Source organism: Cupressus sempervirens, chromosome 3 (assembly GCF_028749045.1).
Source record: "Cupressus sempervirens isolate cs-2001-9-10 chromosome 3, ASM2874904v1, whole genome shotgun sequence".
NCBI classification, from domain to species: Eukaryota; Viridiplantae; Streptophyta; class Pinopsida; order Cupressales; family Cupressaceae; genus Cupressus; species Cupressus sempervirens.
In genome coordinates this window covers 627,672,911-627,685,283 of record NC_143120.1, presented here as the reverse complement: position 1 = coordinate 627,685,283, position 12,373 = coordinate 627,672,911, and positions in this window count along the sequence as shown.

Sequence of the window (12,373 nt, the reverse complement as noted above, 5' to 3'; positions counted from 1 at the left end):
ATATTCTTTGGTTGTCTAGTGAGGCTCTTTCATACATATTTCTAAATGCAAATTCTCATGTATCACCCTCATGAAGAATCATTGTTGTACTTTAGTTTGATGAACATTATAATTATAGTTCTATTTAGTCCATGACCAGATGTACTTATCTCAATTGTCCAATTATCTATGATTCCATGTTTTTGTTTGAGAAGGGTATTTTTTATTATGAGTAGAGGTTGAGATGGAGATTTTTAGTATTAATTCTCAAATGGAGGCTCTAATTTTTTATCAAAAATTAGGGCTATTAGTGACTCTTGCTAGGGATACATGCCCTATGTGGACATAATGAGATTCTATCTATTCTGGAGAAGAAAAGTATAGCTATCTTGATGTAAAGTGATATTGGGTGGCCCCTAAAAAGTGAACGTTGCTTCTTTTCTTTATCGAACACCCAATTTTGATAATGCAATAGCTCATTCTTTCAGATTGTAGTATGTTTTTCCTTCATCATTTTGGTATGTTACTTATATTTTAAACCTACATTAGGTGCACCATCCTCATGGAGAGTATTTATTAGTTCCATTTGATTAATGGGATCTTTTTTATCCAAACTTTGTCTTTCTTTTGACAATTTATCAAGTATACTTTGGTCCTTACTGAATGGAAGATCCTTATGGTCATGCATGTGATCAGTTATACAAGAATAAGTTTTCTTTTCTCAATTGTCTTCTTGCACACAATCTTCTCCATCCTTGTACTCTAGACATTGTTTCTTCTCATAAAAATATTTTAAAGGTATATCACAATTGTAAGATATTACTTCCCTTTTACCAAGAATTTGATCAGATGGGATATTTGGAAAGTTTTCATAATCATGCTCATATGATTGTATCTCTTGCTTATACAATGAACTAATGATTATGAGTCTTTCAACTTCAAAATCATCATTAGGCATGTTATCCTCATCATGATTTTGATGAATTTGATTCCATAGAAGATCCTCTTCAAACAATGGACTTAAAAACATAGAGAACTCAAGCATATCTCCATGAGAACTTTCATCTTAAACTTCCTCTCATTCATATGTCATGTGTTGTTCAATTTCATCTCCACTATTTTATCCTTGGAAATGATCATCTCCTTCATCTAGTTGTTGGAAATATTCAAGACTATGCTAGGTTACTGAGAGGGGAGGGGTGAATCAGTAACCTTAAAACTTTATCAACTTCAGATCTTAATTGCAGTAACCTAATAATCATTTAATTCATTAAATCATATCTAACTGCATGCATGAGAAACTGAAAACATAAACATTCATGGCACATGAACACAATAATTTGGTGACCCAGAAACCTTCCAAATAGAAAGTAAAACTAGGGTGGGGATGATACCCACAAAACTTCAATACCATAGCGTAAAGTTGGCCTATTAAGGCTTACATTGATCACTTCTAATGGTCTGCCCTGTTAGGAGCAATTAGGACTACTAGGTCCACCTTGTTAGAGGATTTACAATCAGACAATGAAGTATGCACTTAGTAAAGAGATTTGACAAAAGATTGTTAAGTCTACCTTGTTAGAGGATTTTGGAGTTGATTCACCTATTAGGATGAAACAATAGATCTCTAACTTACAACTAATTTTTTGATAGAGATTCTTTGAAGTATTGATCACCTTAATGTGATAGATATGACTCTATTGCTCCTTTGTCGATATGGCCTTACAATATACTTTCTGTTGATTCACATTTGCATGCTTCTTACATATTCTTTTCTCTTGTTTCTCATTCATGCGTATGCACATCTATCTATCCATGTCTATGTTGGATATGATACAATACAATATATATATATATATATATATATATCAATCCAATTTATAAAATTACAAAGTCGGCCAATATACAAGTTAACACCAATATTACAAAGTCAGCTCGAATGAAGACACTCGGGTTCTGAAGACTTACTTGGTGAAGTTCTAATACATGGTGTCCACTTTCATTACTTGACATCGTCATGCATTTGGTAGAAGTGAAAGCTCGGTCCACACTAATTATCTCATAGTAGTCTCGAACTCAATCTACACTAGCAACTCAGTAGATACTGTGTAACTTGGTAGAAATTGAATTCCACATTTACCATACCTAAACTTGATAAACACTAATCATCTCATCACTCTGTTAATACTAAATTTGCTTCACATGAATTGATGGCTCGGTAGAAACTGCAAAGCTTGGTAACCACTAAACTGCTTGGTAGGAACTATAGGACTTCACACTACCTGAATTTACTTGGTAACCACTGGAATGCTCAATAGGAACTATGAAGCTTGGTGGCTACTATATTACATGACAAACATTGTAGACTATTTAATGAGCTCAGTAGGCATACAAAATTTGAATAAGTGTTGTCACTATTAACAAACTTGACTTGATGTCAACACTAGTACCCCTAAATATGTGTTGATACATTAACATGTCTACAATGGTGGATTTAGAAAACATTTGGACCATTTTTCTCAATGTGTTTCTAATATTCCATGTCCAACAAATCTAAAATTTCTTCCATGCTAAGAGAGTCCTTTTCCTCATTTTCATATTCCCTATAGTTTATTTCCATAGAAGTCTCATCATGGTTGGATTCCTCCTCATACTACCCACAAAATTTTCCTCCATTCAAATCTAAAACATCATTATGTTTTTGTAAGACTTTGAAATGTTTTTCATAATGTTTTTCTAATATCTAAAAAAAGAAGAAGTTCCAAACTAGGGTCATTTTGTGAGATTCCAAACTCAAATATTTTTTTTTAGAAATTTCATCTATGGAGGCATGAGATTTGATGGTATCTCATGATAAATTCTTGTCATCCTCATGAACAAATGTGTTGAAGACTTCCCTTCAAATATCTCCACACTGAAAAAGGCATCAATTAGAGACATGTTAGGATCCACCTCCATGTTGTAACTTTGGCCTTCATTGCATTCATAACACTTGTTATCTTCCTCGCTTGCATCATGAAATTCAAATAAGAACCATTGTTTGAATTCTTTCCAAGATGAGATACTATGTGTAGGTAGTGATTCATTTGTTTTCCCTGCATTGTCTTTTAGTAATCTAAAAAATAGCTTCATCATCTGATCTTCTGCACGAATTTCATAATCTTCTATAAATATATAAAATGCATCCAAATGTTGAGGTGCTAATTCATCCCATTCTCTATGGATCTTTGATACAAGTTGTGAGAGCTTCAGGGACAACTTGTTAGGTTCACAATCAAATCTTCTAAGATCCAATGGCTTGATGCCATCTATAATAAAAGGCTTTCTTTGAAATTACTGATACATGTACAATAAAACTATCTACCATTTCCTTCTGAGTCTTCTCTCTCAACAGAGTTACCAATTGAAATCTTATTGAATAGAGTCACCACCTCTTTCAAGGAATGCATGGATTTGTTGATCTTTTGAGTTCTTTCTTCTAGAAAATTATGCTTCCAAACAAATTGATACAACTATTTTTTGATTTTGATATTGAAAATCTGAAATTCTAGGTAACTTCAAAATATATATTGTGAGAAAATTTCCCCAGTAGAGTCACCAATTTGTTAGTTCCCAAAAATGTAAATTGGAAATCCAAGAGCTTTGTCAATCCTCCAGTAGGATTACCTAATCAATTTTGTCCATTGAACGAAAATGCCTTCAATTCCCCTACACTTTAGGCTTCACCACACCTAGGTAGGTAAACCTTCATTTAAACCCTTGTGACTTGGTTAAAATATTTTCTATAGAGAAATTAAAGTTTTTGTATTCTTAGGTTGGAAAAATCCTTTAAAATAAAATTGAATGCTTGAAATGATTGAATGTTGTATAAGATTTATCAATATTTGAGATGATGCTTACAAGAAGGAGATATATAAAAGAACTACTAACTTCAACTTTAACTCCAATCATTATATTTCAATTATTCCAAATACCACTACCTTGTTTATCCGAGCGATAGAGCTTACCGCAATTAAGATTATTATGTACGAATTTATGGGACAGTATATATTTAAAATATCATCAATTAACTCATGTTTTCTAAATGTAGAAGACAAATCACCTGATGCAATTTGATGCTAGTCCAAAAGGATTCTAACTTCTTTGGTAGGAAGCCTAATTAGACAGAGGTGAGGAAACACATGCACACACACACACACACACACATTTTTACACTATCCTTGATTATCAAACAATGAATGCTATGACAAATTTAATATACAAGGATTATCAGAAATAATCCAATAATTGTCTTATTGGTCACAAAGGGAAAAAAAATGGTTTGTTTCTTTGCCTTAAATAAACAAAAATGAAGAGGCTTTTATTTATCATTATAATATAATATATATCACTTCATGTTACAAGCCAAACCTTTATCCATAATTCTTCTTATTGCAAATATGAATATCTTTCATTTAATAAATATATTGCTTCTTGTTGAAAATAGAAATAACTTTTGATTTTATATCTTACTTGTTTGAAGTTGTGACTTTTCATTATAAAAATTCATATCCTAATATCATATCCCCCATTAACTAATATAGATTTATTTTATAATCATATCCATTTATCAATTGCAAATCATCAATTATATCATGTTGTTTTGATAATTTAGTTGTACCCATGATTAATTTTGTTTTAATTTAATCGCCAAGAATTTCCTTCATTGACTTCATTTCTAGAAACATTCACTCATTAGTCACTCAAGAATCTAAAACATTGTAGAGGTTCTCTGAGATTCATTCATTGTTGAATTATCCAAAAATCCCATTTTATGAAATCGTTGCCTATTAATGAGCATTGGGACCAATGAAAACTCTCAAGCATGTGCCTTCATATTTATCACTTGACTTAGACTTTTCAAATACCAAGTCAACCATTTCTAGGTGTGGGGCCTTTCTTTTTTTCATATGAAAAACAATATCCTCTAATTTAGATATCTTGATGGGATGAAGAATACTATCATTATAGAAGCAGAGATAAGAGGGGGAATACAATTCAAAATGTACCCATCCTCCTTAGCCTTGATGTCCCCTTTAGTAAATAAAGTAATAAAATATATGACAACTTCCTAGAAATATCCACATAAGAGGAGAGATGGATTTTGTTAATTGCTATGATACAATTCATAGAGCTTCCATATATGTGAGCTTTAACAAAATTATGGAAAAGGGCAGTGTTTTGATCCCCTTCCAAAAGCCAATCAATTCAAGATTTCTGTTTCCAAAATATCTCCTCTTCCCATTATTCTAAATCCTTAGGGGCCAAAGATTCAACAATACTATATTTTAGAGTCATCCCTTAATCCCCAATCTAGTGAGTAGCATTGTTTGACTTGGATTAAGCAACCAACTTGTATACCTGAAGATGCCCAAAACATTGTTTATTCCACTTTTTAAGTCTACATTTCACATGTTGAAGTCTCTTCTCAAAGGTGAACATGGTTCAACCATGAGTTAGCTTGCCTTCATTCCACCCTCTTGTAACGCCTCGCCAAGGGATCCAAAGAATTAACCTAAAGTTTCACTAAGTTTGGTAGCATTTTTTTTTTTGAACATGAAAGTAACACCATTCATAACATAGTAGCGAAAGCAACAACATCATTTAACTGAAAGTAAACATAAACATACATAACAGGTTACATTCTTTAAGGATCCCTTAACATTGAATTACATCTAAATTATCTATTAATGAATCCATCTAATACTACATCCACATAAAAAGTCCAACATTCTTAAATTACATTTCTGATTGATCAATCATCCACTGTACATGCGACAGGGTATGAAAGGCTTAAAAGAATATACATGTGTGGAAATAAAATACATCATACTATTCTAAATCCATGATGCAATAAAGTAAATGTAATCACATGTCATACATGATGCATCATCATAAAAGATAACCATATACCATCAAACATAATTATATAAGTGCACGGTTCCTCCCAACCATTAATAGCATCATTAGACCATCGTGGGTCTTAGCCATCCCTCCGTGTGTAACATTTCAAATCACCGAAGATATCATTAGTATTAACATAGTAGGAATGCCACTCCTAAATCATACTACATCATATGTAGAAAAGAAATCTAACATGCAAAGTAAAACATAAGATAACATCATCTAACATATGCAAATCATCAATGTAAGGATACGTGTCCACCATCATAAAGAATGCATCAGCCACAGTGTCTTCAAACGAGTCTCAAATGGTAAAAGTGGAAAAAGCACTACCACCTGATCGCATGGAACCTAAATGGTCCACTCCCACCATGCTGAGGAGATAATCTCAAGTCCCAAACAAGTTATCAAAATCACATAACACAAATACTCTCTAAGTCCACGAATCCTAAAAGTATACTAACTCAAAGGTTCCAATCACAAAACTGACATCTAATCCCAGAGGCACACAAAGACATGTAGGAAACCTACTATGTAAGCAGGAAAGTGTCATCGCACGGATCATGCTAGAGTTACCCTGGTAGTCTCCCAATAGACCTGGGCCCCCTAGTGATCCCTATGCGGCCACTAGTATCCTCTCATACAGATGAGGCATACTATAGAATGCAAGGTCGCAACCAAGTGTTCTCTCTACTCCCATCCTAGTCTGTACTAGCACTTGAGGCATGGGTGAGAACAAAACAATTATCTTTTTAGGTTCATTAAGTCAGTATTAGGTGTAAATGTTTTCACTTATTAAGACAACTTACAATGAGTTACCCTAGCAACCTCTTAGGGCCCCAGCCCCCATTGCAAACCACTTCCTGACACTACAAGTAGATAACCTACCCTAAGCTCATGGAATCATAAATCACAAAATCACAACAATCCTATACAAGTGACTAGAAAAATACCAAAAGATAATCCACAAAAGAGCATAAAATCTCCATGAGCAAAAGAAAAGCATCCATAGATAATCATGACCACAACAGTTCTCTATTGGCAACTGAAGGTATCCCTGAAATCACAATAATCATTGGTTCTTAACAAGCAGCCAAAAAGTATCTCAAAGTAATACTGATCAAAGACTCCAAAATGGTTGAGTCAAAACATGTCACAACATGAGATCAGATAAACAATTCAATCCAATACAACTGATCGATAACTCATAAAGAGGTTGCATACAGCTTTAAACAAGAAGACTGAAGACCATTCTTGATCACCTACCTCCTGCTCATGAACAACATAGAGCATATCAGATAGAACAAGAGCATAGACCTAGGTCTAGGAGCCCTCGAAAGGACAGAGAAAGATCCGTTGTATCTACTTAGATGAAGGACCTTTCGAGATCCAAGGTCAAGCCCTTTAACAGGCAGGGTTCTGGTTATGTGGCCGAATAGTGGCTTATCACCCTTGACAGGATTTTTGCTATGCAGGACTTTGACAATAATGTTAAGGCAAGATTTGCCATTACCAACTTGGAGAATTTTGGGGCCACTTGGTGGACAATTGAGGAAAAGAAGCTGGGCATAGATATGTACAGTGTCACTTGGGAGCTATTCTTACAGAGTTTTCATGAACGATTCCTACTAGAGGAATGGAAGCAGCAAAGGGCAGATGAGTTCCATAATCTCAGGCAGTATTCTATGACTGTGACAGAGTATGAACGTAAATTTTACGAGCTCGTGTCCTTTTCAAGATTTAGTGACAACTCAGCTTAGTTGACACAACACTTTATTAGAGGATTGAAGAACCATTTAATTGGGGGTGTCAAGGTATTTGAGCTGAAAACCCTCAAGGATGTAGTATGACGAGCCATCCTTGTAGAGCAGGTAAGGGTCCAATGGGACCCTACTGATGACTCTTTAGCTACATGGGAGGATACAGCTAGATTACAGGAGTTATATCCCTACTTGCTTGTAGGCTTCAAGGAGTAAGCCTAATCCAAGGGGGGGTGGATGTAGTGCCTACCCTCATTCACATCTTTCTGGACACATTGTTGCTATTATTGTCAGACTATGTTAGATTAGTTTTATGTTGATAGTTAGTAGCATCATTTTGAGACTATCAGATATTGTGCTATGGATTCAGTTGATATATGATGAGATTACTTAGACTCTACATTTCATGGATACATGATGATTGTTACTTTATTTCCAGTTATTGACGATGATTAGTTAGATGGTTTATTATCTCATGTGTTTTATTATGGATACTTACCCCATACTTGCATGTGTATGGTGTGTGTGTTTGTTCTTATGTATGGTGTTTCTGATGTGGTTAAGGAAGGGAGTCGTAGTCACCTGCTAGTCAGGATCTACATGATGCACCACTTTCTGCCATTGCATGTTTAACTTAGCATATATATATATTGTATGTACATGCATGGTTTTTATGTAGGTTGCAAGTACTGGGTATCGACTTCCCTGAATTGCCAGGATGAGCGTACCCTATCGCACTATCTCAATGGTAAGAGAGAGGAGATAAATTCTCAAGTCCAAATCCTAAACCCCTAAACCATTTTGTCCTAAAAGGTAGGACAAGTATCTGATATACTTTACCTTTCGAATGTGTCAGATGACATAATTCGTGATTTTTAACCCTTTAGACTGATTTTGTATGGATTGTTCTATGATGGGTTTTCATATTTTATCTTGGAGGTCTATGGTGAATTTTCTATTAATTAAGTCTAAAATAAATAGATTTAATTAATAAATTAATTATTTGGGAAAAATTAATATAATATCATGACCTTTAGATATTTTGATTATAATTAATTAAATGAGAATTAATTGAGAAAATAATTAAATAAAAGAAATTAAAATTAATAATAATAAAAATAATAATAAAGTAATAAATAAATAATAATAATAAAAGTAATAAAAGAATTAAAATAAAAGTTATAAGCTTGCGTAGGAGTAAACGCACCTCTTGATTTCACATATGTCAACAACACAAGAGTTAGCGCACAAATTAAGCACATGGTGTCTACAACCTTGTGACTCATCTAGAAGGTTGGAAAAGACTCATGCTTAGTTGTCAACACCTTCTGGTTGTTTCTAGAGACATTCTAGGTGCTTCCTGAGAGTTCTTTATATTCAAGCACTCCTAGAAGCTTAGGGAGCACTTTTGGAGGACCCGAGAATGTTAGAGAAGGAAGGAGCTTGCTTTGCAAATTTTGAAGAGAAGTGATTTAGCATCAGTGTCCAGGTAGACACTTGTGATTTTGGCCTATGTTATTTTTGCTTCTTGCACTTCTTGTCTTCTTCGTGTCTTCTGAATGCTTTCTAAAGATTGAATGGGTGGATGTTCTAGTTATATGCAATTTTGTTATAGATATCTAGATTGCCGTAAGAGAAACCCCCACATGCATAGATCTGAGAATTCTATGTATTAGGGTTTAAATTTTTTTTTATAGACAAACCTATTAGAAAGATTAATAGGTAAATCTAGAGATTAATCATTTTAGGGAGAATTCTTAGATTGTAAAATTGAAAAGCCCTATTTGTTTAAAAATTTCGTTGATGTTTGCAGACATTATGGTAAATATTCTTTTTTAAGAAATATACATATATGCTTATAAATTTGCATATATATATATATATATATATATATATATAAAATATACATATATATATATATATATATATATATATATATATATATATAAAATATACATATATATATATATATATATATATATGTATATTTTATATATATATATATATATATATATATATATATAAAATATACATATATATATATATATATATATATATATGTATATTTTATATATATATATATATATATATATATATATATAAAATATACATATATATATATATATATATATATATATATATATATATAAAATATACATATATATGTATATTTATATACATATACACATATATATTAAGAAGAATGCTGTGAATTTGGAAAAATGCTTAGATGAAAACATTATAAAAAATGCGATTTGGAGAACGTTTTTAAAAAAAATGTTTATAAAAAAAAAAAACTTTATATATTTAAGGGAGGGGCAAGATATACCCCCCCTTGTAACCCCATGCTCATTGCTGGCAGGTCGTGGCCCATACCTGCAGTTGCAGGTAATGCAACAACCGTTGTAGGCCCTGCGACGACAGGCAGGGCACACGACCTGCGTTCCAAAGGTGGCGGCCTTTAACATAAATGCTAGCCTTTCATTTTAAATTGAATTTTTTTTATGCTATGTTATATATGAAATCGTTTTTAATAATTCGATTTTCACAATAACATTATTAAATATTATTAAATATTTTATTATTAATAATTAATAATTATTATATTTATTATAAGTTATTAGTTTTTTTTATATAATTAATTGTCTTTTAGATTATTACTTCCTTTTAAATAATTAATCATCTTATAATATTTTGGTTTAAGAATATTAATTTAATTTAATCAAATTTAAATGAAGGATAGATAAATGAGGGTAAATTGTATTTGTTAACATTGAATTTTCTATATGTCTTATTGGAATTACGATGGGGGGGGTCTTTTTCAAATATCGTATACTTAGAAACATCTTAAAATATAGATTTAATGAGTTATGGAGAAAATATTTTTATCTACCAAATAATTACATGGGTTAGGTAAAATGTATAAATTTCTCCACTCGATGTCTAAATTGGAAAATGAAAACTGAGACCTCCACATTTTATTCAACTATGTAATTTTAGCAAACCAAAACATGTGTTTTCTCTATGCTTCTTGTTTTGGAGTTTTGGGTTGACTAGTTGTTGACCAGTTATAGGACGTCTACTAGAGGCTCGGGGGTTATGATTGTGATGCCATGATGATGTCTTTTGATCTCGATCTTTTTTAAAACTCAACCATGGTTATGTGATGGTATGTTGATTGATATTGTCTTTAGTCTTCTTGTTTGAAGCTGTGATTTATGTAGCCTCTTTATGAGTTATCGATCAGTTGTATGGGATTGAATTGTTTATCTAATCTTGATGATGTCATGTTGTGACATGTTTTGACTCAACCATTTTGGAGTCTTCAATCAGTATTACTTTGAGATACTTTTTGGCTGCTTGTTAAGAACCAATGATTATTGTGATTATCAGGGATACCTTCAGTTGCCAATAGAGAACTGTTGTGGTCATGATTATCTATGGATGCTTTTCTTTTGCTCATGGAGATTTGATGCTCTTTTGTGGATTATCTTTTGGTATTTTTCTAGTCGCTTGTTTAGGACTATGGTGATTTTGTGATTTATGATTCCATGAGCTTAGGGTAGGTTATCTACTTGTAGTGTCGAGAAGTGGCTTGCAATGGGGGTTGGGGCCTTAAGAGGCTGCCAAGGTAACTCATTGTAAGTTGTCTTAATAAGTGAAAACACTTACACCTAATACTGACTTAATGAACCTAAAAAGATAATTGTTTTATTCTCGCCCATGCCTCGAGTGTTAGTACAAACTAGGATGGGAGTAGAGAGAACGCTTGGTTGCGACCTTGCATTCTGTAGTATGCCTCGTCTGTATGAGAGGATACTAGTGGCTGCATAGGGATCACTAGGGGGCCGGGGTCTATTGGGAGACTACCAGGGTAACTCTAGCACGATCCGTATGATGACACTTTCCCACTTGCATAGTAGGTTTCCTACATGTCTTTGTGTGCCTCTGGGATTAGATGTCGGTTTTGTGATTGGAACCTTTGAGTTAGTATACTTTTAGGATTCCTGGACTTAGAGAGTATTTGTGTTATGTGATTTTGATAACCTATCTGGGACTTGAGATTATCTCCTCAGCGTGGTGGGAGTGGACCATTTAGGTTCCACACGGTCGGGTAGTAGTGCTTTTTCCACTCTTACCATTTGAGACTCATTTGAAGACACTGTGGCTGATGCATTCTTTATGATGGTGGATACGTATCCTTACATTGATGATTTGCATATGTTAGATGATGTTATCTTATGCTTTACTTTGCATGTTAGATTTATTTTTTGCATATGATGTAGTATGATTTAGGAGTGACATTCCTACTATGTTAATACCGATGATCTCTTCGGTGATTTGGAATGTTATGCACGGAGGGATGGCTAGGTCCCGCGATGGTCTAATGATGCTATTAACGGTTGGAGGAACCGTGCACTTAGATAATTATGTTTGATGGTATATGGTTATCTTTTATGATGATGCATCATGTATGACATGTGATTACATTTACTTTATTGCATCATGGATTTAGAATAGTATGATGTATTTTATTTCCACACATGTATATTCTTTTAAGCCTTTCATACCCTGTGGCATGTACAGTGGATGATTGAGCAATCGAAAATGTAATTTAAGAACGTTGGACTTTTTATGTGGATATAGTATTAGATGGATTCATTAATAGATAATTTAGATGTAATTCAACG